Here is a 12,525-nt window from a genome sequence, read left to right as displayed (position 1 = left end):
TGGTTTTATCATGATGAACTGTAAGGTATTAGACAAATCAAATTTATACCTCTAACCACAATAAAATCACTACTCTTCAGCTGCAGAAAACCTGAAGGACTCAGAAATTTCTGAATCCTTCGGGAGAGAAAAGCAACTTGGACAAGATGATAGAAATGTACACTATTGAGTAATTTTCAAAGCCAATAATTAAGGGAGAAATTTCATTTGTTTGTTGTCACCTCAAGAAGCATGAAAGAAAATGGATCTCTAGATCCTCCTCAAACTATTTGTGTTCCATTTATATAACTCATCTATTTCCTCCTACACTGGTGAAGCCATGGTGGTTTTTTCACTCAATGCTTCTTCCCAGATGTGTCCATCTCAAAAGCATGGATGGCAACTTGTCCACAGTCTGTGTACATACAAAGTCTATACATTTTTTTCAAAGCTCCTCTAGGAATAGGAGTGATAATAGGCCTTTACTGGAAGCGCAAGTGGTGTTGGATGACTATTTTTCAAAGATGGAATATATCAGTATATATTCAAGGACTAATGGGAAAGATCCCAGAGAAAGAGATTTGTTGTAAAGAGAAAGCTGGTTGTTGACAGTGTAAAAGCTCCCAATGAGAAGGAAAGGAATAAGATCCAGAACATCAGGATGGGGAACGGTCTTGGATGAGAGGAACTCATCTGTTAATGTGGGCTAGAGTTGAAAGGAGCTTACAAAGCTTTTGTAGGTTCATATAAAGGAAGCTGAGAGTGTTCTTACAGCTTTTGCTATTCCCCCTCCCATGATAATGGTGAAATGGGGGAAAGGATAGGGAGTGAGGTTTTAAAGAGAATAGTGGAGTTTTGAAATCATTCTGAAAAGTACGAGACAACTGAAGAAAGTATTAGCCAGAAGAAGGTATAGATATTTTCAAGGTTGAATTGATGTCAGTAATTACTAATTCTGAGTTATTAATCTCTCTCTGTTCACTGTGCTTGGTACTATGTTTGCCCTTCATGGCGTATTCTCAAGCCTCTTGATACCAACTATGAGATTACGTTAGCCATCTCTTGTGTTTGTAGTATTATTCAATCAGTCCTTTAATTGGAAGCATATTCATAGGGGCTTCACTCCAGCTCTGTTGCTCTTATGATTGAAAGTCGTACATTATCTTAGGTTAATGTGTTCTTGGGTCTGTGTAACTCCATGTCTTTTATCTCCTTTCAGGCTTGGAGTGGTTAAATCATTTTGAATGTTGCTAATACTGCTTGATCCTTTGTGGGTTTCCCAATGAGCTCCTCAATGATTTGTAAAAATTACCTCTATTAAAAAATTTCTAAGTTACTCAATTTGGCATTGGTGATATTTTTCTTAAAGATCTGAAGACCTTTTCTAAAATCTCTTATCAAACCCATTATACCTTTCTCTCTAGAAATGTTCACCTTTACACTTATAATGGAGAAACAAGATTAAAGTTATTTTTTTTCTAGTTAAGTAAGAAAAATAAACATGGGGGAGCATTGGTTCATCCAAAATTTATTTAAATGACAGCATGTATGAATTGTGTGGAGACTGAGTGGGAGAAATAGCATGTAGTTTGGGGAACTGGGGTCAGTTTATATCAAATTTCAATACCAAGAATTTAATAAGAATTTGCAGCAAAAGTAAGAGATGTGATCATAGAGCAGTGTGTGAGCTCATATTCAAAGGGTGGTCAGTGATAGCCTTGAGCTTGTCATCAGTCAATTGGCAACACAGGACATAGCTTGAGATGGAAGGCTAGCAATCTGAGAAGCCAAGTTTCTTAGTAATTCACTCATGCTGCCACTAAAGCTAGCAACGGTGAGAACTGGGGTTGGCATTTGAGTGAAAATATTGTTATGTATGAAATTGTTTGCCAATGAGATGCAATAATTAGGAGTTCAACAGAAGACATAAACTAGTAGGGAAAAGTAGTCAAAGCAAATATCTCCAGCCTTAAAAGGGCAAGAATTGTAGATAAGCACCAAGGGGATATAAATAGTTACTTACCTGCTTCACAACTGTGCAAAAAAAAAAAAAATTGGCCATGGGACAACTGCAAAGTAATGTCCTTAGAGAGAAGCCAGGTTTCTGTCATGGCGGGAAGGTCATAGGAGATGCTCTGATTGTGTTCCTGCATTTCCAGTGTCCAGAACAGAAGTACACGAGAGGAATAACAACCACACTCAGCATTTCAGCCAGAAACTGATCTGAGGAGCAAGATGGGTTTATCAGTGTGCGGGTTGCTGTGGAAAGTGAGCATGGGGCTTAGTGGGGAAGGGTCTGGGAACCTGGGGTAAGATCATTCTTCCAGTTTATGTTGCTGTACTTCCAGTAATAAATGCACTCAGCTCATCAACCTTGGGGGTGAAGCTCTCATGCATTGGTTCCTTTTATTCAACAGATTTACTTGGTGAATGTATTAAGCAAGTGACAAAAGGCACCACATTTGTAAGTATGAGTTATAAGAAGTTTGCCTTTGATTCAACTAAAGCATATCTAATAAATGTCTGCAACTTGATCCCCACTAGATTTCTTTTTTCATTGGACAAATTGAAGCTTGTTCTCATTTTAGGTTTTAATGTCTGTTCTTTCTTTTATCTGGAATATTCTTCCCTCGAAGACTCTGTATGGTTTGTTCCTTCCCTGAAGTTAACATTTCTGCTTAAATTCTTTGGTAGAGGGTATTTCTTTACTAGCCCATGAAAACCATTTTCTTTTTTTTCTACAGTGATTTATTTCTCTTTTCTTTTTGTTATATCTTTACCAATTTATCTGCTCATCATGTGGATACATATCAGAATGTGAGGGCAAAGACTCTGTACTGCTTATTTTTCTTCTATAATGCCCAGGAGTGTCTTACCGTTTAGCAGATACTCCATTAAGTGTTTGTTGATTGACTAAAAAAAATGAATGAGTCACTAAATCACTGCTGTTTTATAAAGTGATACTGAGTTACCTCTTCTGCAGGTATTCAAGCCTTCATCTGGTTGTCTGTGAAATTTTGCAAGATGACTTTTGCACTGAGTGAGAGATTTAAAGAACTTCCCCTTTCATTTCTAGTCTAAATTTATCTGATATTTCTTTTCTCCATTTATTTAGGTTATTTCTTAGACAAATAATTGTATGAATTGAAAAAATGCTTAAGAAATTGCCTACAGTTTTCACTAAAACTTTTGCAAACCAAATTCACGAACATATTACCACAATTATAAACTAAGCCCAGGTTGGTTTTATTCTAGAGCTATAAGGTTGGTCCCACACATGTAAATTAATAGATGCAACACAGCACATAGATTCATGGACAGAAATAACAAGATGATAATAATAGATGTAGCAATGGTATTTGACAAGGTTCAAGTCTTTTCCTGAAAAATGCCTGGAGGGATTTTCAAATAGAAAGAACACACATGCATGCATTAGTTACTTTTCTGGTTGCTGTGATATAAGAAAAAGCAACTTAAGGGTTTTTTTTTTTTTTTTTTTTTTTGGGTGAATGTAGTCCATGTAGGGGAGAAGGCATGGCAGTGGGATCTTGAGACAGCAGATTGTATTGTATCCACACTTAGAAAATAGAGCAGATGGCCGGGCGGTGGTGGCGCACGCCTTTAATCCCAGCACTCGGGAGGCAGAGCCAGGCGGATCTCTGTGAGTTCGAGGCCAGCCTGGACTACCAAGTGAGTTCCAGGAAAAGGCGCAAAGCTACACAGAGAAACCCTGTCCCGAAAAACCAAAAAAACAAACAAAAAAAAAAAAAAAAGAAAATAGAGCAGATGAATGGGCATTCTTAGCTCATTTTCTCCTGTTCAGTCTGAAACGTTATACTGTCATTCGTTCATATGCGGAATGAGTCTTCCATCTAAGCTAACCTAATTAGAAATTTCCTTACAGGCCTGTCCATAGGTTTGTCTCCATGGTCACTTTAATTCCTATTAAATTGACAACCAATATTACCAACAACATGTCCACCCTGTGTGTCAACTTGACACCCAAGCAAATTATTTTCAAGTCATAAATTTCCACAACTCATTCTTACTTGTTCATTGCCATCTCAAAATACAGAATGTATTAAACTCAACTTCTGAAGTCCTCACATGCTTTATCAATTCCAAAACTGTTTAAAAGCCCAAGCTCTTCAAGTCTCAAAGCAACCTCTTAATTGGGAGCCCCTGTATATAAAAAGCAAATCACATACTTCCGATATACTGAGTAAACATTTCCATTTCCCCAAAGCAAAAACAAAGCCACAGAAAAAAAAAAGGATGGGACCAAAGAAAGACTGAAACCCAGCCTGACAAGTACAAAATCTTGTAGTTCCATCTTGGACATCTGGGACTCCTGACGGAATCATCTGGGCTCCAAGGCCTTGGGTAGCCACCTATAGCACTCATAGCATCTAGGCCAGCTCCGCTCCTTACAAGAAGCTTCTCTCAGCAGATGCTCCATGACACTGAAATCTACTACATCTTGGAATCTCCTTTGAAACTTAGGTTTCCCCTGTGTGACTCATGCAACGATCCTTCAGGGCTTCCTTGTAGGAAATTTAACACTGCCTCACATTGCTTGGCTCCAACAGCCACCTGGAACCTTGTCACACACCTCCAGGACCACCCCACTCTTGCATCTTTTGTGACTATAAAACTGGTCCACGGAAAGGAAATAGTAAAAATATCCCCATTTTCAGACAGTAATCTTTTCTTCATGAGCCCAGAAAAGCAGGGAAAGTATATTCTCATCAGACTGATTCAGCATAGATATCATGACCTACTGTGGACACTTAGCAGTATCCAGTGTGATAAATGAAGTTATTTTATAAGTGGTGGTGCAGTGAGGATTCCCTATTTTACTGCTCTGGAAAAATCTTGGATCTTCACCTCTGCCAACAAGGTACATATCCAAGTGATGCTATCAGCTGCCATAGGACTGCTGGTACCTATGTGAGCTACTCAACACCATGTGGAACAGAGGTGAGCTATCTCAGGTGAATCCTATGAAATCTGGCAAACCATCAAGCCACAGCAAAATCCAAAACCAACCAACCAACCAACCAACCAACCAACCAACCAACCAACCAAAACCAACAGCAACAACAACAACAACAAACAACCCACTCAAACAATAACAAAGGCAATGGCAATTAAGCCATTAATTTTTGTTATATAGTTCAAAAGGCACCCAAAGCAATAAAAAAGAGCCCCAGCAAAGGCTGGGCCTATTAATACTGAAAGCAAGCAGTTTGCTTGGTATCTGTCTTGTCAATGTCTAATAAAAAATAAACCATACTGAATGAAGAGTATTATTTTAATGACAATCTAAAGCTACTAGGTAGAACAAATTAAAATGTTCGAATATAAACTACAAGATATTAGGATGCCTGTAATTTTGAAGTCATATTGTTTATAAGCCCACATTACTAATGTTAACCAAAAGCAGGGTACTGAATTAAATGAAAACATACTTGTAGCAAAGGTAATGACATAGGGTAATGTAGTCATGCATTTATCACTTTTTAAAGTATCAGAACTAGGATTAACTAGTAATCACCTGCACAGGTCATCTGAGCTATTTTCTTTCTCTGTGCTATCAACTGCACACAATATCACAGTAGGAAGTCTTTCTCTTTACTCCACTTAGACCTTTTGATGGCTGGATAAAGAAACAGACAAATAGATCTACCTGATTATAGCTCTGACTTCATCTTGTCCTTAAAAAACCTTATTTTAATCACTTTAAAAAGGAGGTTAACATGTATTATGAGAGATTTTTTGAGGAGTAATGTTTATAAGAGAGAGTAACATGTTAAAGTTATTTTACAGGATAAGAGGACTGTTCACATTAGTTTCATACCTATTCACACCTGTTTCACACCAGGTTTCTAATCATTCCTCTTTATTGCTCTCTGTCCCTGTTTCCTCAAGTGTTTAATGAAGGCAATAGTTTACTTATCTTGCATGGTGGTTGGTTGATAGAACAAATGGAATAATAGATACACATTATTATAAAATATGTACTGGTCTTCATTGCCAATTAACACTGGTCTTAACAACACCATTCTTAGATATGATGATAATTGCTTTTTTGTCTAGGAACCTGTATTGATGAGTGTCAATACAAAATATTTAAGCTTTATGGATCATTGTAAATAACATATTGAAAACTGTCCTTATCGAGATATAGAAAGGGAAGCTAAAAATTAATTCACCTAAGGTCACTCTGTGGATGTATGCTAAGCTGTGTCTAGATGCAGAGGTCATGAATTACTCTATTTATTATAGTATGTATCACCACAGGAAGCTTACATTTTGAAATGCACTCAGAAAAATAAGGTTTCTGTTCATGACTGGTTGGCAGTGAAAATGACAAGTACCATAATTGTTACATGCCCTCTTTAAAACTGGAACACAGGCCACCAGGCTTAGAAAAGGCCACATGTCAACAACTTCCTATTTTTCCTTATTCCAAGATAAAAATCTTTCACATTATATATCACCCTGGAAAGGCCATCTGTCTACAATTGCTTAGCTGGGGAAAGAGGTTTTCAGGTTAGATGTATTACTCTGACTCCATTTGAACTTTACATTCCCTCTCTTCTCTGGAGATCTGGGACTCAGTGATTTCTGCTGTAATTCATGATCCCAAGAAAGTTTGGGGGAAAAAATCTTATCAAGTATTAACCAAGAGGCAGAGCCTTTAAGTGTGTGTGGGATTTTGATGTTGCTCATCATGGAAAGTCAAAATAGAATACCAGATCATCTTCAGTAGTGAGGAGGATGCAGGGGGCTTCTGTATCATTGAATGGATGTTTCTGTGGGCATCCAACCAGTTATGCTCTGAAAGCTTCTGCTTTGCCATCCCATAATAAAATGTACTCCTCCAAGTTCCTTGTGAGCCACCCACTCACTTTTGTTATTATCACTTGTGTATGTGTGTGACCTGTGTTGGGGTGTATGTGCATGCCACGACATATATAAAAATTAGAAGACGATATTGACATTTGAGTCCTCACCTTCCATATTGTTTGAGACAAGGTCTCTCCTCCCTGAATAAGTGAAACTAGGGTTAAGCTATAGGTTTCGTAAGTAAAGAATGGCTAATCCCTAGAGCTCGTTGGCCAGCCAATACAGTGAACTGGTAAGCTCGAACTTTATTGACTGCCACAAATAAGATGGTGGATAGTGACTGAGGAAGATACTCTGGGCTCTGCACATATCTGCACATGTACCCAACATACATGTATCACACACACACACACACACACACACACACACACACACACACACACACTAAAGTTATTCTTAATATTTAAACATAATAGTCCTCTTTTACACTATCACTTAAAGGAAACTCTTGTTACATCTGGATCAATAATTTTGCAGTTTATAAAGTTATAGTTCCTAATAATTTTCAGTATTTAAGTTTGTTCCTGGAATCACACAGATCTTGGCATAGGTCCACATAGTTTAAAAAGTATTTGAAGACTTTCTTAACACCTCATAATTTTTTTAAAACTTTTTAAAAATTTATTCTTTGAGAATTTTTGTACACATAAATAAGGGATTTTTATAGTCTTGGAATTCTAAGCAACAAACCATTTCAGAAATGTTTCTTCTAAAAGTCAAAGTTAAAAATAAAATTATCAAATAATTTCTTTGTATCCAACCATCATAGAAAATCTGCTCTTCAAATAATATTTTTATAAAATTATTTTCAAAAGTCTGGTTTGAATATTTGGATATTTGGATTTTAGAGCCTGGAGATGTCTTATAGCATGATATTTAAACTCTTAAATGATTTTGGGAAATTGGCTACCACAAATAATAGGGCTAAACTGATATCCTTAACTCTCAAGAGTGAACTGTTTTCGTTAGAAAGACTTGTCACTTGGAAAGCACCTAGAGGCCAGGAAAAGACTAAGGGACCACAGTGAGGCCCTTCCGTGGGAGAGCGCAGAAGGCATTAGCTTAAAGGGCTCTAAGGGAACAGTGGAATAGGAAGGGTTAAACTGGGGTGGAAAAGCAACAGCCAGAGTAGAGGAGGAACCATGGGGAGAGATGAATAACACTAACAACGTTTCAAAAAAGACACATGGAGATATTTCCTAATATATACAAAACTATATATAGAAAGAGTGAAAATGTAGTTACCCTCTAACACAGCAGTTCTCAACATATGGGTCTTTCATATGGGGTCTCCTAAGACCATTGGAAAACACAGATATTTGCATTATGATTCATAACAGTAGCAAAATTACAGTTATAAATTGGCAACAATAATAACTATGGTTGGGGGTCACCACAACATGAGGAACTGTATTAAAATGTTTTAGCATTAGGAAGGCTGAGAACCACAGATATCTTAGGGTTTCTATTGCTGTGAAGGACACCATGACCACAGCAACTCTTAAAAAGGAAATCATTTAATTGGGCTTGCATACAGTTTCAGAGGTTTAGTCCATTATATTCATGACAAGAAACATGGCAGATGCAGGCAGATATGGTGCTGGAGAAGGAGCTTGGAGTTCTACATAACACCTCATAATTTTAAATATTTCACTATCACATAGAATAGATTGAACATTTATTATTGATTAATAGACACAAGTATATAAATACTGTGTATCATATACAGTGTGGCACGCTTAGTGTAAAATAGTATAGTAGATGAAGGATGGGTACCTATTTTATTCTCCTGAATTTGTAATGGGGTGTTTTGTAATGTTATTAAAACTCTTCTTTACCAATGTTTAGAAAATTTCATAAAGTTTTGTTGAATAAATATTAGAAATTTTCTCAATTGTTTTGAATACTTTATTTACAACATTTAGTATTATAAACCACTATTTAGAGGGTGTTTTGGAGTTAAGCGCAATCTTTTCTATAGTTTATCCTTGCACTGTGTAACCATTAAAATAGGTCACTTGCATTTTAAAGCTTATGCTGTCTAATGTGCTAGACATCTTAAAAAGCCACGTGATCCTAAGTAAGTTATATGAGTCTCAGTCCTTAGGTAATTTTTTCTTCATGTTAAAGTCAGCTTTGAAAACTGCAGCTGGATCACAAAGCTACCAAGAGATTAAATTGTGAGAACATATGCAGAACATTTACAGTAGCTTATAAGACATAGTTAGCACCCAGTAAATGCCATTTTATGAGTTCTTTGCTTTGAATAGTAGTGTGTCTTTTAGACTACCTTTAAGTCACTCTAATTAGACAAAGCAACATTATTTTAATTTTGACTTGTATCCTTCTGAATACAAAAGGGTGAGTGTACTTTTCATTTTGGGGTAAGAACTTTTACAAAATGTTTGTGAATTTGAATTTTTTTTTTTTTGGTTTTTCAAGATAGGATTTCTCTGTGTAGCTTTGGAGCCTGTCCTGGACCTCACTGTGTGGACCAGGCTGGCCTCAAAATTCCAGAGATCCTCCTGCCTCTGCCTCCCTAGTGCTGGGTTTAAAGACGTGCACCACCAACACCCAGCTGTGAATTTGAAATTTATATTTATTTAGCCACCAAGGCTTTATGGTTTTACTTGATTTGTCCTAAGCTACTTTTTATATATGAATCTATGGAGACTTTGTTAGCTATAGTAATTCACAACTAGAAGGAAATGAAATTATTGCAATAAGTTCTAATTTCCAAAGGCTGAAGTTTTAAGGCATTGATGACCTCCTTAATTTGGTTAGTAAGTTTCTTCCCTCGGTCATTTTCTCTTCTTACTTCTGCTGCATCATTCATCAGCCTTTCTGTTCAGCTTCTGTAGGGGAATAAATAAAGGGAATTTTCTTATGACATCGTGGTTTGAATGTAGAAAATTTGTCTGGATGTCTTTTTTTTTAAATAAAGGAATATTTATTCATTTTACATACCAACCACAGATTCCCCTATCTTTCCTTCTCCTGCCCCTCCAGCATCCACCCCCAAGCTCACTCCCCATTCCCTCCTCCAACAAGGTATGGCCTCCCCTGGGCAGTCAGCAGAACGTGGTACATTCCATTGAGACAGGTCCAAGCCCTCCTCCCTGCATCAAGGCTGTTCAAGGTGTCCCACCATAGATAGCAGACTCCAAATAGCCAGCTCATGCACCAAGGATAGATCCTAATCCCACTGCCAGGAGCCCCGTAAGCAGACCAATCTACACAACTCTCTGGCTTATGTCCAGTCCCATGGAGGCTTCACAGCTGCTAGTCTAAAGTTCATGAGTTCCACTAGTTTGATTTGTTTTTCTCTGTAGGTTTCCCCATCAGGATTTGAATGGCTTTCTTATACATAGCCTCCTAGGGAAACGTTTGCAGAAGTCTGTCCTAACTGGGAAGTTGAGATTTTCTCTGTCACTTGTGGAAATTCATATCGACTGTGCCTTACATTCTCACCCCTACCTTCTCCAGGAAGGGGATTTGGGGTGTTAGTATCAGAGATGGAAAAGAACTATGCTCAAATTGCAAGTCTAGAATAGACTCTGGCTTGAGTTTAAAGATGGAACTTTGGAGTTGACTTGGCTGGGATTTGAGCCTTGTCTGTCATGCTCTAAAGTTTCTGGTCTCAAGGGCTACATTCAGAAACCGGGCTCAGTTCCTTTACTGCCCGTTTTACAATGTTGTTGTGACGAATCTGCAGCTTTGTGTAAATCTACTATTTATCTATGAAACCAAGACACAGATACTCCAACGAAAATCCAGGGCAATTTCTTTGTGCCAGAGTCACACATGAGCAGAGAGTGTGATCTTTCTCTGCTGTCAAGCTGGTAGGAGGGGTAGGAGGCCAGTGATGCAATTGTCCTGGTCACTCCTTGTGATGGGGGGAAGAACAGTGAACTGTGACAATAGATGGGAAATGGGAAGTCAGTGGGGCCTGACCTCTCAAGAATGGGCCCAGGGAGGAAATGGAGTATCCGCTGTGGTGCTGACTCGCGAAGTCTTTTAATAGAGCCATATTCTAGGAAAGACCATTAGAAGAGGAAGTTCAACCCAGGCCCTGAAGCATTGCAGCAGTGGCTTTGGAAAGCAGTTTTCTCTGGCAGATTGTGACAGCACAGTCTGCAGGAACTATATCTTCTCCTTGCTTTGTACGGCATTTCCTCTTCTTCTCACCATCCCCTTAATCATGTGTAACATTAAGAATTTACCACACACTGGACACAAGGTAGAGGGTTAAATTGATTCATTCATTGGAGATCTTCTTTCTGTGCACTGACTAGCTCCCAGGCATTGTTCAGCATACTGAGAATGCAACAGAGAGAACAAAGAGAGAAAGAGAAGAGAGGGAGAGATGGATAGAAAGACACACACACACACACACACACACACACACACACACATACACACACACACATACACACACACACACACACACGTGCGCGCGCATGCGCGTGCGAATGTCTATGTTATCATTGTATTTATTGCCCAGAAATCCAATAAATTAAATGCTAAATGTACAAATTCATAAGTAAAATAAAACTTTATGCTTACAAAAGCTTTCTTTCATATTGAGACATGCAGATCAAAGGTGTGTAACCTAAGTCGCTGAGGATTCCATTGTATTTCCGAGTTACAATTTATTTAACCATTGCCTTACTGGAACGAAGAGCTTTTTAAAAATTTGTTTGTTTCTTGTCACTACAGACAATCCTGTATTCAACATGCCTATATTTCTTTGCACACATTTTGATCTTTATTGTTACATGAGAAATTATTCTCCATATTCCATTAGAAATAGCTTGCATTCTTTGCAAAGTAGTTTTATTTATTTCACATGAATGTTTGAAAGGCTTCTTTTCATTTTTTGTACTATCTCTGTGCAGTCCTGGGTGTAATGATGCCTTTAAAAATGTAATTTAAGAGAACTCTTGACCTACATATCTCTTTGAGATGGGCACTGTCTTCTTTGAGGTTTTTTTTTTTTTTTTTTTTTTTTTTTGGTTTTTCAAGACAGGGTTTCTCTGTGTAGCTTTGTGCTTTTCCTGGATCTCACTTGGTGGCCCAGGCTGGCCTTGAACTCACAGAGATCTGCCTGGCTCTGCCTCCCGAGTGCTGGGATTAAAGGTGTGCACCACCACCGCCCGGCCTTCTTTGAGTTTTTTGAGGCAAAGTGCTTGTAATTTTTAGAAGCCTGTTTTTCACACAGAGGCTGTTTGTTCAACATCACTTACATTGTTGTTATCATCAGAAATATCAGAATGTAAGCCTGACATCTGTTGTTCATTTCTTGCTACTATATGGTAAATAACACCATATCATATGATGTTCTGACTGCTGTTTGTATGCCAGAAAACCTTGGGTCTTACTGCAGTCTCTTACTTCAACAATATGGCACTTTAGCGGATGCTTTGAAGATTTCTGGATATACAAACATGGTTATAACCCAGACAAATAGTACTAACCTTGCTCCTTCCTTTCTTTTGAGCTTTGCATCTTTTCTTCTCCTGTCAATGCTGTCCTTAACTGAGCTAAGCAGTAGGGCAGAGTAGCACCAAATTGGTTTGACTGTGGGAATGACTGTGATGCAGAACTTCACTCCTCTTTGAACTGGGGAATATA

The sequence above is a fragment of the Peromyscus leucopus genome, chromosome 16_21 (assembly GCF_004664715.2).
Source record: "Peromyscus leucopus breed LL Stock chromosome 16_21, UCI_PerLeu_2.1, whole genome shotgun sequence".
Taxonomy (NCBI): Eukaryota; Metazoa; Chordata; class Mammalia; order Rodentia; family Cricetidae; genus Peromyscus; species Peromyscus leucopus.
The sequence above is the reverse complement of the archived record's forward strand: the minus strand, read 5'-3'. Positions refer to the sequence as shown.